A 20,923-nucleotide genomic window follows, 5' to 3' on the forward strand; every position below is an offset into this window, starting at 1 on the left:
TATAAACAGAAAAATCAACTTATTTTCCAATTGGCTTTAGTGACATCAACATCTTTATTTTCTTCCTACCTTTCTAGCCATTTCCTCCTTATCTGCTCTATCTTTAAATACTGGAGAAGTCCAGAGGTTATTCCATAGGCCTCTTGTCTAGAGGACATATATTTCTTGGCAATTTTCTCCAGCCCTATGGCATTAAACACAATCTATGAGCTAATGGTTCACAAATGTACATTTTCTGTCCAGACCTTTCAAATCCAGACTCAATATCCATCTACTTATCAGAAATCTTCCCTCGAGTCTCTAAGGGATACAAAAAACTTAACATGTTCACAAAGAGCTGCTAACATTCTATGCTCCCACAGAATATAACAATAACAACAACAACGATGAAACTACTGTATCAGTTTTCTATCTCTCAGTAATTTGTACCCGCTTGCTTCCAGTTGAACAGGCCAACATCCTTGAAGTTTTATTGATTTCTTCTTTGACAACTTCATTCAATTAGATAGTCTATAGTGTTTACTCTGTACAACCTCTGACCACCACTACCCATGTCACCCAATGATAGCCACCATCACCTCTCTTGCCTGAATTACTGCAAGAAACTTGCTTGGTCTTCCTACTTCTATTCTTGCCCCTGGGAAAAGTACTCCGTGCTGCCAGAGGATTTTTTTAAAACATAAAATATATTGCCACTTTTTTTCTCAAAGCTCTAATGTTTACTACTTATCTCAGAATGAAAGTAAAATTTAGTGCATTTACTGAAAAGGTTCCATATGGCTTGAAAATTCTAACTTTTCGGCAGGGTCATCTACTGAATTTGAGAGGCCCAGTGCAAAATGAAAATATGGACCCCTTGTTCAAAATCAGGAAAAAGTGATTTCTGAATAAAGATACCTAAATATAAAACTTTCATCTTTCTTTCTCTGACAGTCTCTCAACTTGTTACAGTTTGTTAATTAATGTCATTCTAAGGAAATAATAATTAAAAATTTTAATTATTGCATATGCTTTACTATCCATTTTTATACTGTGAATGCCAGTTTTAATGCAAATATCAGAGCATTTAAATCATGTGCAGAAACACTGAAATTACACAATTCATATTTTATAGCTCGTTATATGAGTATATATTTCATTCTTACCAGATAACGGAAGTACTGGGGAAAACTAACTCAGTAAGGAAAGACTGAAAGTTTAAGGGCCTATCTATTGCTCTATTATGCTCTTTCATTTCTATGTCATCCTTGTCAGGTAAATAGCTGGCTAATACGGGGAAATAAAATGAGAAAGATATACGGTTGTATGGTTGCCTGTGTTTTTTGGTTTTTGTTTAGAACACCACTATCTTCTTTCTACATTCAAAGCAAGTTCTAGTTTAAGAAGAAAGTTTGGCTTCTCAAGGCTGTCAGTGCCTCATTTACCGAGTTACAGATATTTCACTTCTACCTTATATTTGCTTCAAGTCTTGCTGAATTCCCAAGCTTCATAAGTCCATTAGAAACCTGTGTCCATGGGACATGGTGAATGCTCTATTGAATTTGCTGCAAACAACTGTGAACACGCATATTACCTCTACCTCCTCTGCCCGCATGCTATTCTAGCTTCCCATCAGACATAACTTACAAAACACAAGTTCAACAACAAAATTGGTAAGAATTCCAAGATGGCAACAGCAGAACATCAAAATAAATATGACACCCTTCACATACACTGATTGGGCAATAAACAACCAAGTAAGTACCTCTTCTCTACTCTCTATTCCAAGCCTTCTCAATAAATCACTATACCTCAGATAGTCTCCTGGCTTTTGTAATAGATTTTTAATCAAATTGCTTGCATAAATACATGAAAAAATATTTCCCTCGAGATGCACACACTCTGGGGGTGGCTTTACCTTTGGGAATTTGCAGTCTTTATGGAGAAGGCAATGGATTCCCACATAAACTGGGTTCAGGGCACTAAGTTTCAAGGCACAGGGCATCCCACTGATATCTAGGATAAACAATTTTAAGTTTTGAGCAAGAAGGTAAGGCAGAAACCTAACTCTCGCAATCCACTCATTCCTGTGTAACCTCTGTCAAGTGATTTTAATTATCCTCACTTACATGTTTTCACTTACAAAACTGGTTAACTGGATCAGAGTAATAAGATTCGATTTTATTGTTTTAACTCTTCCTTAAAGTGACCTTTTGCCTTCATTTCTCAACTGTATACTGGGAATGTATGTCAACTATGCTTATCAGGACAATGCAAAAACCAATTAACTAATAATTTTGACATAGGAGGTTCCTTGAAGCACAGAGATAATTAGAAAACAATCTTTTCTTTTTATTATGAACGAGTATTTTTTTTCAATGTGTGGTTACCTCAAGTTGTTACTAAAAGAGAAGTTAATTCAGCTTGGTTTTAAATATCCGTAAGAGGGTGCAAAGTCAATATCTAAAAAAGGAACCTATTAAAAACACATATAAAGGAAAATTGCAGTCAAGCAGCTACACCATCTGGGTCATATGAAAATGAGAAGTAGTGATGAGTGTCTGCATGCTGATGGTGCTGCAGACCTAATCAACTCACTGTCTCTCCAAGCAGTCATGTGTACAGATTAATGAAGAGAGGGGACAGAATAAAACTTCCCGCTGACTACTGTGGATAAGCTATTTTGCTCCATCATTGCCTCAGCTTTGCTTACAGGATAGTAGATGCACTCTAGCATGTGTTTTTCTACTAATCGTTTTGACTAAATGAACCAAATCTCATGGTAAAAGGTGCCAACAACATCTGGTAGCTCTAAATCAGAATCACTGTGGATAAACACATCCATGTTGTCTTTTACTCTGTGATGATCATAAATCAGCATGCTGCTACTGACCCCACATAATATGACTGGGAGTTACTACTTTATCAGGCAGAAGACAGAGTTCTCATCATCTTCAATGCTGATTTCTTTTGTCCTGTTTTTAGGCTAGGTTTCTAAAGACAATGGAACTATTTTTATTGTGTTCCTTTCCAGTAGGATGTTTTGTAGTCTTAGCCACTGAGCTATCTCAATCTTGGCCTGAGGATTTTATCTTACTTTCTGACAGTCATCTCTTACATATAAGGTACGTTAAAATAACACCCATTCAATGCATTTTGGAGCACTGGAACATGTTTTGCTTACAAATTTCTGCATTTATTTGAAAATCAGTGAAACTTAATCACCCTTAAATTTCAAAATCAAGTAAATACTTAAAAGGCTCAGACACAGGGTATTGAGACCTAGCCTCTCTGTGGAACTCATCTCTTTAAAGCTTAACAACAATTAGATATTTTGATACAGAGAATGGTTTCCATATAAATGTATGACTTTTAGAACTTAGAAAAGGCAGTAACTTACCGGGAATGGATCGATAATATTAATAAATGGTCTGCTTCTCTAAGCTAGGTCTGGAATGTAATCGAACTTTGCTGTATTGATATTCAACATAGCCTAGGTGCAACATATCTCTCTTACTGTAGCTTACACAATTCACTCAGATACAAGTCACCATTACTGTCAGATTTAGCTAGTTATCGATTCCTGAATATACCAAGGCACTTTTGTGTGAATTGCAGACACAATAATTATAAACCTCACATTTTCCACCAGGCTAAATTGTATCAACGGCAGGGCATAGATTTTAGCAAATTAAACACAGGCAAGAAACCAGCCCCCCCCCCACACCCCCCTCCACCAACCACCACTCTGCCCCCCTCCCCCTAGAGCCTTCTGAGCCTTTGTATAGAGCATATACTGAAAAAGTGTAGGTAAGAGGTTCCCTGGTGCAAACTGTTAAGATTCATGGGGATCTGGAGAAAGACAGAAATTAGAAGCTTAGAGACAATATCTAAAACTTTAAAATATCGATAGATAGATAGAGATAGAGATATATAGGTATTTAAATCCACAAAGAAAAAAAATCTTTAAATTTTTTTCTCTACCTTGACCACTGGAGGAGCATCATAAAGTCATGAAGCTCTTCTGATGGAATGATGCTGTAGAATGAGGGAGACAATTGATCTTTATAAGAAATTAGTAAGCAAACACAAAAAAATACTGAGATTCAAACTAAAACATATATTTAAATATTTACATCCTTGTAAAATAGCTACAATTATTATTTTCCTTTAGTAAACTTTGTACAATACAAATTTTAATGTACTGAAAATCTCATTTTAAAAATATAATACCTATTATTTATTTCAATCACATCTATATTTGTTTCAGGAACAGTATTTCTCATATTATTGGACTTTTGCAAATCATTCAGAGTAGTGGGGAGGGAATGCACTAAATTGATCTATGATTGAATTTTGAAGAACTTACTAATACTGATGGTAAGCAAAAACCATTTTTCAAGTTCTATAAAGCAAAATACTTTGGTTGTCCCTCTTGAGCTTCAGATTGTTAAATTTATCTTATTAAGTTTTTCCCTATTGTTACCAAGTCAGGGAAAACAAAGAAAAGGAAAAGAGAGATAGAGAGAGGGAGAGAGAGAGAGAGAGAGAGGGAAATCAAGAATCAAGAAACAGACTCTTTACTACAGAGAACAAACTGATGGCTACCAGGTGGGAGATGAGTGGGTGGATGGGTGAAATAAGTGATGGGGATTAAGGAGTGCACTTGTGATGAGCACTGGATGTTGTATGGATGTGCTGAATCACTACATTGTACACCTGAAACTAATATAACACTGTATGTTAACTAATTGGAATTAAAATCAAAACTTTAAAAAAAAGAAAGAAGAAAACCAACTAGAGAAGTTTATCAGTAAGTCCTTGACCCTCCCAGTTTCTAATGCTTACTAATTTAGATGCAACAATGCCTATTTTTGAAAATGAATGATCCATGGCTCTAGTCAGAAGGCTTCTGCTCACAACAAAACTTTCTGTTGTTTTTGACCACCTTGAAAGTTTTTTCAAAAGAAATGGAGGATACCATTTCAAATTTCCTAAACCAACTTTTAGAAATATAATTTATTCAAATGTTTCCGCTAACATTTTTTTATTATTATTATGTTCAATTAGCCAAGATATAGTACATCATTAGTTTTTGATATAGTGTTCAATGATTCATTAGTTGCATACAACACCCAGTGTTCATCACAACGCGTACCCTCCTTGATACCCATCACCCGTTACCCTATCCCCTCACCCCCTTCCCTTCTGTAACCCTCAGTTTGTTTCCTGGAGTCCAGAGTCTCCCATGGTTTGTCTCCCTCTCTGATTTCTTCCCCTTCAGTTTTCCCTCCCTTCCCCTATGGTCCTCTATGCTATTCCTTGTATTCCACATATGAGTGGAACCATGTGATAATTGTCTTTCTCTGCTTGACTTATTTCACTTAGCAGAATACCCTTTTATATGCTAATGACAGGTGGTAATTAACTCTTTTTCTGACATGCTTTTGAAATTAGTCAAAGTCATTTAATGCCCAACCTCATTTCATTTTCTTTATTTCATCCCAATAGGAAACCAATAATTATGTTGAAGTTCATATGCATTGTCCAAGGATTGTTTTATTTACTAAAATGTAAACAACCAGAAACAATAAATACTATTACCATAGTGTTCTAAATTCATATCATTCTTAACATGTCAGTTCAATGCAGGACATAGCATCAGTGAAGAAACTCATAAACAGTTGTAATTATTGCAGCTTAATAATGTAGTATTAATCAATTCATCTATTCATCTATCTATTTATTTAGTCAAACAGTTACTGTTTAATATTATTTGTGCCCCAGATACTGGTCTGATTCTTAAGAATAAATATTTTGCCTTCAAACTTGTCAATGTGAGAAACATATGACCACAAAGTTATGAAGTAAGAACAAATATAATGATATGTTATAGTGATATGTTCAGGGTGTTATGAACACAAGACAAGATTCTACCTGCCCTAATACATGTAGAGATAGGTTTTTTAAAGTTTCTAGAGTAAAAGAAGTTTTTAGCCATTAATTTTTTACTCATTACTTTCTTCCTCCTTTTCTTCTTTAAATAAACAAAGCTGTTCCTAACTCAATAGGTAAATGTGAAATTCTTATATAAGGTAGTTTGCTTAAAGAATACTACATTAAAATGATTTATCTGACTAGGTTAATCTGAGTGTACCCTATCTTTGGAATTGTAAAGGCTCAAAGTAGCTCAAATTTACAGGAAATTCAAAATGCGGTCGATACTTTGTGAGCTACCTACGCTGCCATCTCTATCAGCATTTCTCTGCAAATGTGTACGTGCTGAACCAGTCTACATGGAATTTTATTATTTGAATATAGTTCAATCAAAGAAAGAAATACATCTTAATTGTAATAATTCAGAGATAATTTAGAGTTAACATAATTCAGAGCATTATTAATATGTGGCAATGCAAGATTAAGTGATTTCATTAAAATTGATTGATTTTTACAAAGTCAAATAGCCATTTAATATTATAGCTGGAACTAAAATTCAGTCTCTTATCCACCAGTACTGTGCTTTGGAAAGTAGTTCTTAAAATAAAGAACTGCCTTTCCATGGCAAATGTGTTGCTTGACTAATGTGTGCTTTAAGAAAACCTGGAACTATTCACATTCTTGGTTCCCTTAATGGAGATCAGTTGACCCTAGATACATGGATTTATTTTTGGGTTCTCTATTCTGTTCCCTTGGTCTTTATGTTTATATTTATGCCAGTATCATGCTGCTTTAATTACTGTAACTTTGTAATATGATTTGATATCAGGAAGTGTGATGAATTAAATTTTGTTCTTTTTCAAGATTGCATCACCTCTTTGGATCTTTTATGATTCCACTTGGGTTTTAGGATTGCTTTTTCTATTTCTGTGAAAAATGCCATTGGGATTTTGATAAAACTTGAATCTGTAGAACATTTTGGTTATTATGGACATTTTATCAATATCAATTCTTCCAATCCATGAACACAGAATACCTTTCTACTTTTGTGACAAAACAGATGGACCTGGAGGGCATCTTAAGGGCACACTAAGTGAAGTAAAATGGACATAAAAAGACAAATACCATGTACCTTAATTTATATGTGGAATTGAAAAAAGTCAGTTTCTCTCATAGAAGCCAAGTAGAATAGTGGTTACCAGGAAGGAGCTGAGGGGGAGGGGGAAATGAGGAGATGCTGGTTAAAGGGCTTAAAGGTGCAAAGTGTCAGTTTTATAAGATAAATTCTGAAGATCTGCTATGCAGCATAGAGCCTGTGGGTAACAATAGTATATTGTACACTTAAAATTTGCTAAGAGTATACATCTTATGTTAAGTGTTTTCACCACAAAAAATAATACCAATAAAGGGATGGAAGAAACTTTGGTAAGTGACAGGTATGTTTATGGCCTTGGTGGTGGTGGTGATGATGGTTTTATGGGTGTATAGATATCCCCAAGCTCACTGAGTTTATATATTCAATACATGCAGCTTAAAAAAAAAGAAAAGAAAAAAAAACTTGAGAAATCATTGTTTTCAAATTTAGTGATTTTTCTTAGCTCTTCCAATAAGTTTAGTCCTGCATATATACTCCGATTTGAAACTTTGAGCTTCTTTCCTTATAATTATACTCAGTTTTCACAGTCCCACCCTTGCTCTTAAATCAAAGTAGTTTATTTTTTCTACCACCTGAAGTAGATTTTAAAACAGCAATCTAGGAAGAACATAAGATATATAATGGGACATTTATAGTTTACTTGGACTAGTTCATAATGAATATAATTTAGAAAAAAAAGGCTACTGCTGAAAAAACATCATAATTTCAATCAGATCTGCACAGTTAAGCAAAAATGCTGAACTATGCTCAGGAACATATGCCAGTTCCATCTTTGTATGCCAAACTCATTCTTTTTTTTAAGATTTTATTTATTTGTTTGACAGAGAGATAGAGAGAGAGCATAAGTAGGCAGAGCAGTAGGCAGAGGGAGAGGGAGAAGCAGGTTCCCCACTGAGCAGGGAACCCATCACAGGGCTCGATCCCAGGATGCTGGGATCATGACCTGAGCTGAAAGCAGCTGCTTAACTGACTGAGCCACCCGGACACCCCTGCCAAACTCATTCCTATCACATGTCCATAGTAATATTCAATAGTCAACCATAATAGATTCATTAAACATTAGTACTTACAACATAAGTTTTCTATTTGCAAAAATTAGATTTAATATTTGTATCTAATCTCTGAGTGCTTTTTTGAGATATGTTTATTGCTTCATTCAAAATGCGAAAATAAAAAAACAAGAAAAAGAAAGTTTTAAAAATTACCTTTCTAGAAGAATAATACCAAGTTGTGAATAAAACAGATATTTCAAATAAAAATACAGAATATCTGCTTGATAGATTTAAAATTATACTGTAACAATATTTTATTAATTAAAACATACTACACTTGATTTCCATGTATAAATATTATACTAATTTTTGTTGCTATTGATATCCTTAGGTAAATTGACAGCAAAGACTGTTGAATGAATAAATTTTAAGTAACTGATAAATAGAAACAATAAATCTTAAGTATGGGATAAAAAAACCTTAAAAAGGACCCAAATCAACAAAATTATAAATGATAAAGGATATTACAACTGATGCCTCAGAAATTCAAAAGATCGTAAGAGGATACTATGAACAACTAAATGCCAACAAACTAGACAACCTAGAAGAATTGGAAAAACTCTTAGAAACATACAACTTATCCAGACTAAATCAGGAAGAAATAGAAAATATGAGTAGACTAATTATTACTAAAGAGATTGAATTAGTAATCAAAAATCTCCCAATGATCATGTGGCTTCACTGGTGAATTTTACCGCCATCTAAAAAATTAACACCAGTGCTTCTCAAACTCTTCCCCAAAATCAAAAAGGACAGAACACTCTCAAACTCATTCTTTATGAGGCCAGCATTACCCTGATACCAAACTAGAAAAACATACCATTAGGAAAACTATAGGCTTATATTCCTGATGAATAGAAGATGAATATTTATTTCCAATAAAATACTGGCAAACTGAACTCAGCAGCACATTGACAGGATCATTCACCATGATAAAGTGGGATTTATCTCTGACTGGGATTCAAGATAGTTCAACATGTGCAAATAAATTAACACGACATACCACATTAATAGAATAAAAGAAAAGAATCATATGATCATCTCAATAGGCACAGAAAAAACATTTGACATTTCTCAAAAATCATTCATAACAACTGTTAATAAATTAGGCATAGAAGGAACATAACTCAATATAATAAAGACCATATATGACAAGTCCATAGCTAACATTGTATTTAATGCTGGAACATTGAAAGCTTTCCCTCCAAGATCAGAAACAAGACAAGGCTGCCCACTCTTACCACCGCTACTCATCATAGTACTGGAAGTCATTGAGCAATTAATGAGAAAAAGAAATAAGAAACATCAGAATTGGAAAGGAAGAATTAAATTGTTTCTATTTGCTGATGACATTATTTTATAGAGAGACAATCTTAGAGACTCAAACAAAAAACTGTTAGATCTAATCAATGAATTCAGTAAAGTTGCAAAATACAAAATTAACACACAAAACTCAGCAGTGCTTCTACACAGTAAAAATAAATTTTATGGAAAAGAAATAAAGAAATTAATACCATTTACAACATCTAAACAATAAAATATTTAGGAATAAATGTAACTATGGAGATGAAAGATATATACTCTGAAAATCAGAAGACTCTTATTAAAGAAATCAAAGAAGACAAAAGTTAAGTGGAAAGGTATCCATGTTCGTAGTTGAAAGAATTAATATTGTTAAAATATCAGTAGTACCAAAAGCATAGATTAAATACAATGCCCACCAAGATTTCAATGGCATTTTTCACAGATGTAGAAAAAAACACTCTTAACATTTATATGGAACCAGAAGAGATTCTGAATAGCCAAAGAAATCCTGGGAAAGAAAAACAAAGCAGGAGGCATCACACTTCCTCATTTCAGGCTATACTAGAAAGTTATAGTCATCAAAACAGGATGGTATTAACAGAAAAGCAGACAAATAGAGCAATGGTACAGATTCAAGAGTCCCAAAATAAATACAAGCACATATAGTCAACGAATATTCGACAAGGGAACCAAGAATAATCAATTGAGAAATGACAGTCTTTTCAGTAAATGATGCTGAGATAATTGAATATATTCACATGCAAGAGAATACAACTGGACCAACAATTTACATCACTCACAAAAATGAACTCAAAATGGATTAAAGACTGAAATGTAAGATCTGAAATCACAAAACTCCTAGAAGAAATCATAGGAACAAAGCCTATGGACATGGGTCTTGATAATGATCTTTTGGACGGGACACCTAAGGTACAACCAACAAAATCAAAATTAAACAAGTGGAACTACATCAAACTAAAATGCTTCTGCATAGCAAAAGAAACTATTAACAAAGTGAAATGACAACCAATGGAATGGGAAAAATATTTGGAAACCATATATCTGAAAAGGGGTTAATATACAAAATACATAAAGAACTACAACCCAATAGCAAAACCACAAATAAACTAATGGAAAAATGGGCAAGGGATCTGCATAGATACTTCTCCAAAGAAGAGATATGAAAGGCCAATGGGTATGTGAAAAGATGGTTAACATTTAGTTATTAGGTAAACGAAAATTAAAACCACAGTGAAATATCACCTCATGCTATTAGAATGTCCATCATCAAAAGGACAAGAGATAATAAATGGTGGCATGGATGTGAAGAAAGGGGAACTATTGTGTACTATGGGTGAAACTGTAAATTGGTATGCCACTATGGAAAACAGTATTGAGAATTCTCAAAAAATTGAAAATAGAACTACCATAGTATCTAGGAATTCCAGTTCTGGGAATATACCTGAAGGAAATGAAAACACTATTATCTTCATAATACTGCTATGATTTATGGCATAGCAATGATTCACAAATATATGAAACAATTAGGTTAAATAACTTGAGTTTAAATAACTTGCCAAAGTCCCAAAGTTGGACAGTGACAGAGTTGAAATGTATAAAAAATGTGGCTAAATCCAGAGCCCATGTCCCTTATCTCTTTAAAATATATGACCTTTTACATACATACTCCATATTTTGTCTGATGAAGGTTACCTCCTATTTATTTCCTCAAATATGTTGCAGCATGTTTTTTATCTTTCAAATGTAATTTTAACAGGGGTGCCTGGGTGGCGCAGTTGGTTAAGCGCCTAACTCTGGGTTTTGGCTGTGTCGTGATGACCTCAGGGTTGTGAGACTGAGTCCCCAAATCCAGCTCCGTGCTCAGTGGGATTCTCTCTCCCTCTTCCTCTGTCCCTACCACTTCTGCTTGCTCTATCTCTCTCTTTATAAATAAATAAATCTTTAAAAAAAAAATTTAACAAGCTTTTATATATCACCCCCTTTGTGAATAGAATGGTTACGCGATACTGAATATGATGCCTGTTGGGTCCACTTTAAACACATTTTCACTTTTCAGATTTGAAATATGTATATTAAATCTAGGCTTTGCGCATATGGTGACTGAGCTTGTAATTTCTGAAAGCCTTTCCAGTTTTGCTGGGATCACGTGTCTGTAATTCATGATGGTTGGCCACTAGATGGTGATCTTGTCACTACTTCCAAAGGATAATTTCCAGACACATTAAAATAAAGGTTAAAATTCCTTCATTAAAATCTTTGTTGCAAGGAGTACCTGGGTGGCTCAGTCGTTAAGCTTCTGCCTTTGGCTCAGGTCATGATCCCAGGGTCTGGGATCAAGCCCCACATCCAGCTCCCTGCTTGGCAGGAAGCCTGCTTCTCCCTCTCCCACTCCCCTTGGTTATGTTTCCTCTCACTGTCTCTCTGTCAAGTAAATAAATAAATAATAAATAATAAATAAAAGTTTTGTTGTAAAATATAATAACATATTTTATATAAAAAATCAAAATTTGTCATTATTTTATATACTTATCTCAAACTACTGAAAATATGAAACAATAATCTATTCTTTAATGGAATGCTTATTTTTATTAGTAAAATTATTACCATGCCACTTTGCTAAATTCATTGAATGTATTCTCTCATTTATCCTCACAAGTAAATATTGGATGAGTGCTCCTATCATCAAGTAACATATGTTGGGTCAACTGTAAGTTATAGAGCCAGAATGATAGTATAAAAATTTGAATCAAAGTCCAGATGTAAATCTTCTCCCTCTTCTCCTTTGTTTTAACATTTTTTTTTATAGCGGATATAGAGATATTATTTGGCAATACATTTAAATTGCTTCTGTAAACGTCCTCCACACATTATAATTTCTCATGAACAATAAATTATATTTTTAATCATTCCTTTGGCAGTAAAGTTCCTGAAACCTGGTTGGAGTTTCATGATTATTTTAATATTTTCCTCTAGGACACAGAACTTCAAAACATTCAAATACATGGAATATCATCTTTATACATTATCTATACTTACACATTATCTATACTTAATGCACTGTATACTTGAAATTGCTAAGAGAGTAAATTTCAAGTGTTTTCATAGCATGGACAAAAAAAGTGGTATGTGAGGTGATAGGTATGGTAATTAACTTGATTGGAGTAATCAATTCACATAGTATACTTATACCAAAACATTTTGTTGTACACCTTATACATATACAATTTTTATTTGTCAATTATTCCTCAATAAAGCTGGGTAAAAAATGTGGATAGAAATTACTTAGGTATTTGAAGCTTGTCTTTACTCAGTTTATTGGGTCTCAAACTTATTTAACACCTATTATAGTCTTTTATTCGATGGCTGGTTCCAACCTTTATGTGGGAAATTTTATAGTCAGGAAAAACTCCTATCACAGATTTCAGGTAAGTGAATACATATTTCATTTCAATATCTAATAATGAAAATATGTGAAAAATATTTATGTAGCCAATTCTGAGGAACCTCTTTCAAAATATATATATACAAAGTCTAGGCAATATGATTGCATTGTAATACAAATTGGCAGCAATCTTTTCTTTCTCAATGATTTGTTAAATAACAGCATTTCTTACTATTATTGACATCATGGGTCAGTGAAATACATCATGCTGTGACAAAAATAAACCCAGGGGCAAGTTACATAGTGACTGTTTCTTTGACTGGAGGCAGCAGGAAAAATCTCTATGAAGAGATAATTGTTTTCCAAAGATCTATATAAAAAGAAACAGTTGGCTATGCAAAAGCTGAGTGGGAGAGCACTTGCAGATATATATAACAAATGTAAAGTCCCTATACTGGAAGAAATATTGTCATAGTGGAGGAATGGAAAACAGTTTAAAAATATGGAACATGGGGGCGCCTGGGTGGCACAGTGGTTGAGCGTCTGCCTTCGGCTCAGGGCGTGATCCCGGCGATCTGGGATCAAGCCCCACATCGGGCTCTTCTGCTATGAGCCTGCTTCTTCCTCTCCCACTCCCCCTGCTTGTGTTCCCTCTCTCGCTGTCTGTCTCTATCTCTGTCGAATAAATAAATAAAATCTTTAAAACAAAAATATGGAACATGATGTAGCTTTTTATGGAAGGGGGAAAGATATATGAATTGAGATCTGAAAAACAGGCAGAAGTCAGATCAAGTTGAGTGCTAAAGGCTATGCTGAGAACTTTGGATTTTCTTCTTTGTGAAATGAAAAAAATCCTGAAAAATTAAAAAAAAAATTCAACATCATAGAACTAAGGATGCCATTTTCAGAGTTTACTTCCATCAGGAAACTTAAGTTTTCTATGTTTAAGAAACTTTCCATCAAAGGAGATGTAAATGAATAATGTAAAAACACAATCTTTCTAATCATCCTTTCTGAGCAAAATTGTTACCATATTTTGCTTTCATTTATATCCAGTAATAATCCATCTTGTCCTCTTCAGTGTAAAGCATTTTTGATAACATAATTTTAAAAAACATTATGGCAAAACAAATGGAACTGAATTTAACATCGTGATTTTCATTGTTTTAAAGATAAATTACAGGTAGTTCACGTACAAATTTGCTAACAGGTGTTTTAAACATTTTCCTTTTTGGTTAAAGTATCACCACTGGTTTTATTTATTTCATTTTCAGGTTTCCACAACACTTAGATCCACTGTATCTGATGTACATTCATTTTAAGTGGATGAAAAATACTGGTCTTGCCCCTCCCCAACATAAAAATCAAACAAAATTCTTGTTTACTTTGTACGGAGTTGCAAAGACTGTTTCAGAGTTTAACCATAGATTTGTAACCTTGAGAAAAATATAGTTTTTCTTGAAATAAAGCTGGGGAAGAGGCAGCCCATGAAAGTATCTGCTTTGGAGGCTATGAAACAGAGGTAGATGAGGTACAACCTTTTTCTATATTTTTTTCTTGTTCTCTACATGTGGGACAGTGAAATCTCTGCAAAGACTTTAGGGGAAAAATTTTAAGTTATCATCAGATTGAAACAAAAAATTTAAATGTCTGGTAGTATGAAACATAGAAACAGCAATATCGTGATGGGATTCAAAATTTTACAAATAAAAGCACTTTGGAGAGTAATTTAGAAATTTCTAGTAAACTTGAAGACATGCATGGATATGCATAATATATACCTCTTTTACTTGGATAATAAGAGAAATATTTAAGAGAGTTTATCACAAATAGTTTATAATAAACAAGCATAGAAACACTAAAAATTCATCAGAAGGGTGATGGGTAAGAAAGTTGCAAAATTGTGAAAAGGAATACTGTAAATCTTTTAAAAGTTAGCCAGATCCATGAATCAACATATATAATTTTTTTTAAGGAGAAGAAATGCTGAACAATAAAGGCAAGTTATAGACCGAGCATATATTAATATCTACATATTGAATATAGTTCTGAAATAATGATTGATAAATAGATGATAGATATTTAGCAAAGTATAAGGGTCTAGTAATGCACACAGTTGTATAAATAATTCTATTTTATTTATTTTGTAAGCTGATTGGTTGGTTCATAGTGTTTAATAGATTAATCTCATTACACTTTATCTCAAAAATTTATAATAATGCAAAACAAATCACTTGTAGTAAAAATAACACATGATAAAATATTGCCATCTATTCATTATATACATCCAATGGCTTAAAAACTGCCATTTGGCTGTGACTGATTTATCAAAAAATTTAAAAACATTTTTTGTATATCCAATTTGTTATAAAAATGAATACCAGAACAAGATTTCTCTTTTTAACCTTAATCCAATAAAATTATTTTCAACATAGGCATTGGTTAGTACTCATTATAATTAAATATTTTATAAGTGACTAATTAAATTTAATAAATATACCAATAGTTAATATTTATTGAGTGTCATAAATCCATTTTATGGGTCAAAAATTTTATTTCACGCTATATATCAAATGCACAGAGTATATTGATTAGCTATCTTGCTTTCCCTCTAAACCTCAGCTTTCTGTAAAAAGAGTAACAACTCAATGTTGACTGGAATTTTTAATATAGTGTCATCTGATAACATAAGTAGTTCATTCAGGTAGTTACTTTGGTGTCTTATGAACCAAAGACTCAGTGTTTCAGGTTAATCCCTCAGTGTGTGCTGTGTGTGTGTGAGTGTGTGTGTGTGTGTGCGCACATATGTGTTGATGTGTGATATGGATAATGCAATTCCATTGTGGGATGGAAAAATTATGTCCTTGAACAAGATATCCATGACCTTAGTTAGTTTCCAGAATCTTGCCTTTTACCAACATGGGAATGCCTGCTCTGCTGACATCAATGGAAGGAATCTGAATCTGGCTGATGAGATCTGTGGTCTGGTCTCAGGTTTGCTCAGAACCTATTAGCAATCCCTGGCTACCCTGTCTCACCTCTTCTCCCACTGAGGACTGCTGTGACACACAGGGGGTCTGTTCCTCCATGCTCAGTGAAGATATTCCTTTCCTGTAAAGGTTATTCTAGTCTAGTAAAGTTTTTAGCACGATATCAGTAACACCAAAGAGGGTAACGAGGTGTGAAATGCCAGGCCCCTGATCTGAATGGGCCAACTCCTATAGTATGAAGGGTAAATTTGGGAAGTACACATCTGATTTGTCTCCCCTCTGGCCTGTTGTCCTTCTCTTTCCCACAATCCTCTGAATCACAAAGGAGTGGGCTATTATTATTGTTGTTATCATTATTTTTTCTTTTAAGAAAGAGAAACATGAATGACTGATACTTCTTTTCCAATTACAGTTTTATTTGTTACTCCTTCTAGATAAGATCCATTTAATACCCAACCATAAAATTAACCCTGCTTCCTGACAGCACCAAAACCAAGGTAAAGCTCTGCTCCCTTAAACTTTTCTATTATCACTTAATAAAAGCCAAAATCCTATAATAAATCCTATCACTCTGTCACTGAAACACTCAAGTACGCAACACATACATTATCCCTCATTGTGAGAATAATGAGTCCAGCTTGTTCAAATACAGGGGTATGCCTGGTAATCTTTGGCTAAAGGGTATTGATATCTTGCACACACTCATTCGAAGTATAATCTTCTGTTAAAAACACGACTCTCATACAAATATAATCACATAACAAATATTTTACTCAACCCATTAACTAACAAGAGAATTAATAGGTGATATAGCTGGTTTAAAAAGAAAACATTTTGAAGAACTGGCTCTTCATTTTGAAAAAGAAAGTAATTGTTAGAACAATAGTTAGATACAAAACTGGTATTATAGAGAATTAAAAAAAAATAAAAAAAAACACCTCTAGTAGTATCCTTTCTTCTAAATAGAAATTTGTAAGTTTTCATGTAAATTCACAGTTTATTCAAATGTTAAATCACAAAATCAATTACATTTAAGATTTCTGAGAACATGAAATAATTCTTGAATGAACTTGCTAAACAGTGTCTCTAGGTGACTTTGAGATGACATGCTATATTCTTTATTTATTTCCACATTTTAGATTTTTTTTTCCTTGACAGAGGTATCTTCCTAAAACCTAGAGTATACATAGCTATCATAGGCAAAAGGGGAAGTGTTCTTTCTGATGGATAAACTATATATAATAGATTATCCATTACGGCTGAGGGACAATATTAAAATTTTGGAGAATTATCTCTCAAGATACACAGTATAGCCTGCAGACAATTGTGGAGCCACATACTTATTTTGCATATAATAATCTTCTTTGTTCCTCTCAGCATTCCATGTAACATATGTTAGTCTAACTCCAGGTAGCATAAGAAGAGCAAAAATAATTCCCTCATTCCATACTTGCCTCCTATCTCGAAGGGTTTGGTTAAAGAACTTTTTACATTAAAACAAGGAGGAATTTACTGGGGTAAATAAATTAGTAGCATTTACAGGTGTCATTATTTTGTTAGATACAAGTACTTCAGCATTCAGGCTCTTGGTCAGATTGCTTGAGACAAATCCAGATTGTAACTTTTATTAGAAGCATGACCTTTGACAAGCAGCATAATCTTTTTATCATTTCTTGGTCTCAGTTACTTACTGTGTAGAGATTTTAGAAAGAATAATGTTTTATTCAATGAAAATTTAAGTGCCAAGCTTGGAGGGGAGTATAGTGAGGAATAGAAATATACTCCCAGCCCTTATGTAGCTTTCTGTGTAGTAGATGAGACATAATTAGTCTACTTGAGAGAGGATTAAATAAAGCAATCACATAAGCACTGAGCATATCTAAAATCAATGTAAAATTTATCATTATAAAAATATAACGTGTTATTTCTAATTTGTATATAATATATCTAGAAAATGAAGGTGTTTAAAAACACTTAAGTAGCTTAAATATACACTCCAATAATATTTTACGAATGAATTCTCTTGGAAAAATGTTGGTTCCTGTAGATTATGTAAAGTTAGGAGATGTAGACATACACTCATTCTTTCAATACAGGAACTAAAAAATTTTTAACTCATTACCTGTTTAAATTATGATGAGTTCCGACAGGGAAAAAAGATGGTGGAGGAGTAGGGCACCCCTTCTTCAGCTGGTCCCCTGAATCGAGCTGGATATCTACCAAACCATCCTGAACACCCACAGAATCAGCCTGAGATGCATGAAGGTACATCTGGATCTACAAATGAACATCTCCAGCGCTGAGTATGGAGGTACGAAGCGGGGAGCCTTGAATCCGCGCACAGATATCGGAAGATAAATGGAAGGGGGAGGGAGCCGCTGTGCTCGGACACCAGGAAGCAGTAGCCACTTGCACTGGGGAGGCGGCTTGACTCCCTGACCGACACCCACGAGAAAGCAGACTGAGACCGTGAGCCCAGGAACGCAAGTGCAACCAGACTGAAAGGCGGAGCTCTGGAGCGCTCACTGGAACTGGACTGAAACCAGGAGCTTGGAAGCGCATGCGTCCAAACTGAAAACCGGAGCTCCAGAGCACACACTCAAACTAGACTAAAACCGGGAGCTCGGGAGCATGCACAGGAGCCAGGAGCGGCAGTGTTAGAAGCACAAAGGTCAGAGACGTGCCGGCCCTGGAAGTGAGGGCTGGGAGAGTGGCTGTGGGGCACACATCCCGGGACGCTGAGGGGTTTTTAGTAGCACCTATGGAAACAGACTTAGAGTGGCCAGGAGAGCTCAGTGGAGAGCGGACTGAGATCTCTCTGTTCTGAGACATAGGCTAGGGTACGGCCACTGCTGCTCTGACACTCAGAAAAGGCACAGAAAACCACCAGGGAAAACCGCCAGAGAACAAAAGCCGGTAAATACTGTTCACATTGTGCCCATCCCCATCCCCCCTCGCAGGGGACGGGGCAACTCTACCCAAACAGGGTTGCCTGAATATCGGCGCGGCAGGCCCCCCCCCAGAAGGCAGGCTGAAAAATCAAGAAGCTCACATCCCTAAGGTCCCTATAAAACAAGTGCACACTGCCTGGGTCCTGGTTAATAATTTGGTCTCTGTGCATCCCCACAACCTCTCCTCATCAGAATGATGATGAGGAGAAACCCTCAGCAAAGAAAGGACAGAGACTGTGGCCTCTACCAGAGAACTGATGGATATGGATATAACCAAATTGGAGAAATGGAGTTCAGAGTAACAATGGTCAAGATGATGTGTAGGCTTGAAAAAAAAATTAATGAAAATATTAACGAGAATATAGAATCTCAAGGGCGAAAATGAGAGCGAGTCTGGCAGAAATTAAAAATTCTATGAATCAAATGCAGTCCAAACTGGATGCTCTGACGGCCAGGGTAAATGAGGTGGAAGAATAAATTAGTGAATTGGAGGATGGGATGGTAGAAGAGAAAGTGAAAATGGAAAGTTAAATGGAAAGTTAAAATGGAAACAAAAAAGTCCAATCTCAAGAATGTAGATTACGGGAGATTACTGACTCAATGAAACATTCCAATGTCAGAATCATCAGCATCCCCAAGGAGGTGGAGAAAGAGAGAGGTCTAGAAGAGATTTTGAACAAATTGTAGCTGAGAATTTCCCTAATCTGGCAAAGGAAACAAGCATTCATGTCCAAGAAGTAGAGAGGACCCCTCCCAAGGTCAATGAGAAGAGACCTATACCACGTCACGTCATAGTGCTATTCACAAATATTAGATCCAAGGATACAGTATTGAAAACAGCCAGGGGGAAGAAAATCCTTACGTACAGAGGGAAAAATATCAGAATAATGTCAGACCTGTCTACAGAGACCTGTCAGGCTAGGAAGGGTTGGCTGGGTATTTTCAAAGCTCTATCTGAGAAGAACATGCAGCCAAGGATCCTTTATCCAGCAAGGCTGTCATTCAGAATTGATGGAGAGATAAGGACATTCCAGGATCGACAGAAACTGAAGGAATTTGTAACCACCGAACCAGCCCTACATGAGATATTAAGAGGGGGTTCTATAAAAGTAAAAAGGCCCCAAGAGTGATACAGAACAGAAATTTACAATCTTTAGAAACAAAGACTTCACAGGCAACATGACATCATTAAAATCATATCTCTCAACAATCACTCTCAATGTGAATGGCCTAAATGCTCCCATAAACGCCACAGGGTTGCAGATTGGATAAAAAGACATGACCCATCCATTTGCTATCTACAAGAGACTCATTTTGAACCTAAAGATACATCCAGACTGAAAGTGAAGGGATGGAGAACCATTTTTCATGCCAATGGACCTCAAAAGAAAGCTGGGGTAGCAATTCTCACATCAGACAGATTAGATTTTAAACTAAAGATTGTTGTTAGAGATACAGAAGGACATTATATTATTCTTAAAGGATGTAGCCAACAAGTGGATATGACAATTATAAATATCTATGCTCCCAACAGGGGAGCAGCTAGATACATAAGCCAACACTTAACCAGAATAAAGAGACATATAGATAATAATATGTTAGTAGCAGGGGACCTCAACACTCGCTCTCAGCAATAGACAGATCACCTAAGCAGAAAATCAACAAAGAAACAAGAGCTTTGAATGACATACTGGACCAGATGGACCTCATAGATATATACAGAACACTACAACCCAGAACAACAGAATACTCATTCTTTTCAAAAGCACATGGAACTTTCTCCAGAATAGACCATATGCTGGGTCACAAAACAGGTCTCAACTGATACCAAAAGACGGAGATTATTCCCTGCATATTCTCAGACCAGAATGCTTTGAAACTGGAACTCAATCACAACGAAAAATTTGGAAGAAACTCAAACACTTGGAAACTAAGAAACATCCTGCTCAAAACTGATTGGGTAAACCAGGAAATTAAAAATCAGTTTAAACAATTTCTGGAGACCAATGAGATGAAAACACATCAGTCCAAAACCTGTGAGACATTGCAAAGGTGGTCCTAAGGGGAAAATACATAGCCATCCAAGCCTTACTCAAAAGAATAGAAAAATCTAAAATGCAGTTTTTATATCCTCACCTCAAGAAGCTAGA

At 35.0% G+C, this 20,923-nt stretch overlaps 1 long non-coding RNA gene across 2 annotated transcripts in view; it reads right to left on the minus strand.

Annotated features, from left to right (window-relative positions):
- Positions 1-3,752: 3,752 nt before the first annotated feature.
- Positions 3,753-20,923, minus strand: part of LOC123797779 (uncharacterized) — a 504,316-nt gene continuing 487,145 nt past the window's right edge. For both annotated transcript variants that reach the window (XR_015725747.1, XR_006781059.2), the window contains exon 5: positions 3,753-4,017. This is a non-coding gene — a long non-coding RNA (uncharacterized LOC123797779). The remainder of the gene's footprint in view (positions 4,018-20,923) is intronic.

Source organism: Ursus americanus, chromosome 9 (genome assembly GCF_024610735.1).
Source record: "Ursus americanus isolate L20-20 chromosome 9, mUrsAme1.1.p, whole genome shotgun sequence".
NCBI classification, from domain to species: domain Eukaryota; kingdom Metazoa; phylum Chordata; class Mammalia; order Carnivora; family Ursidae; genus Ursus; species Ursus americanus.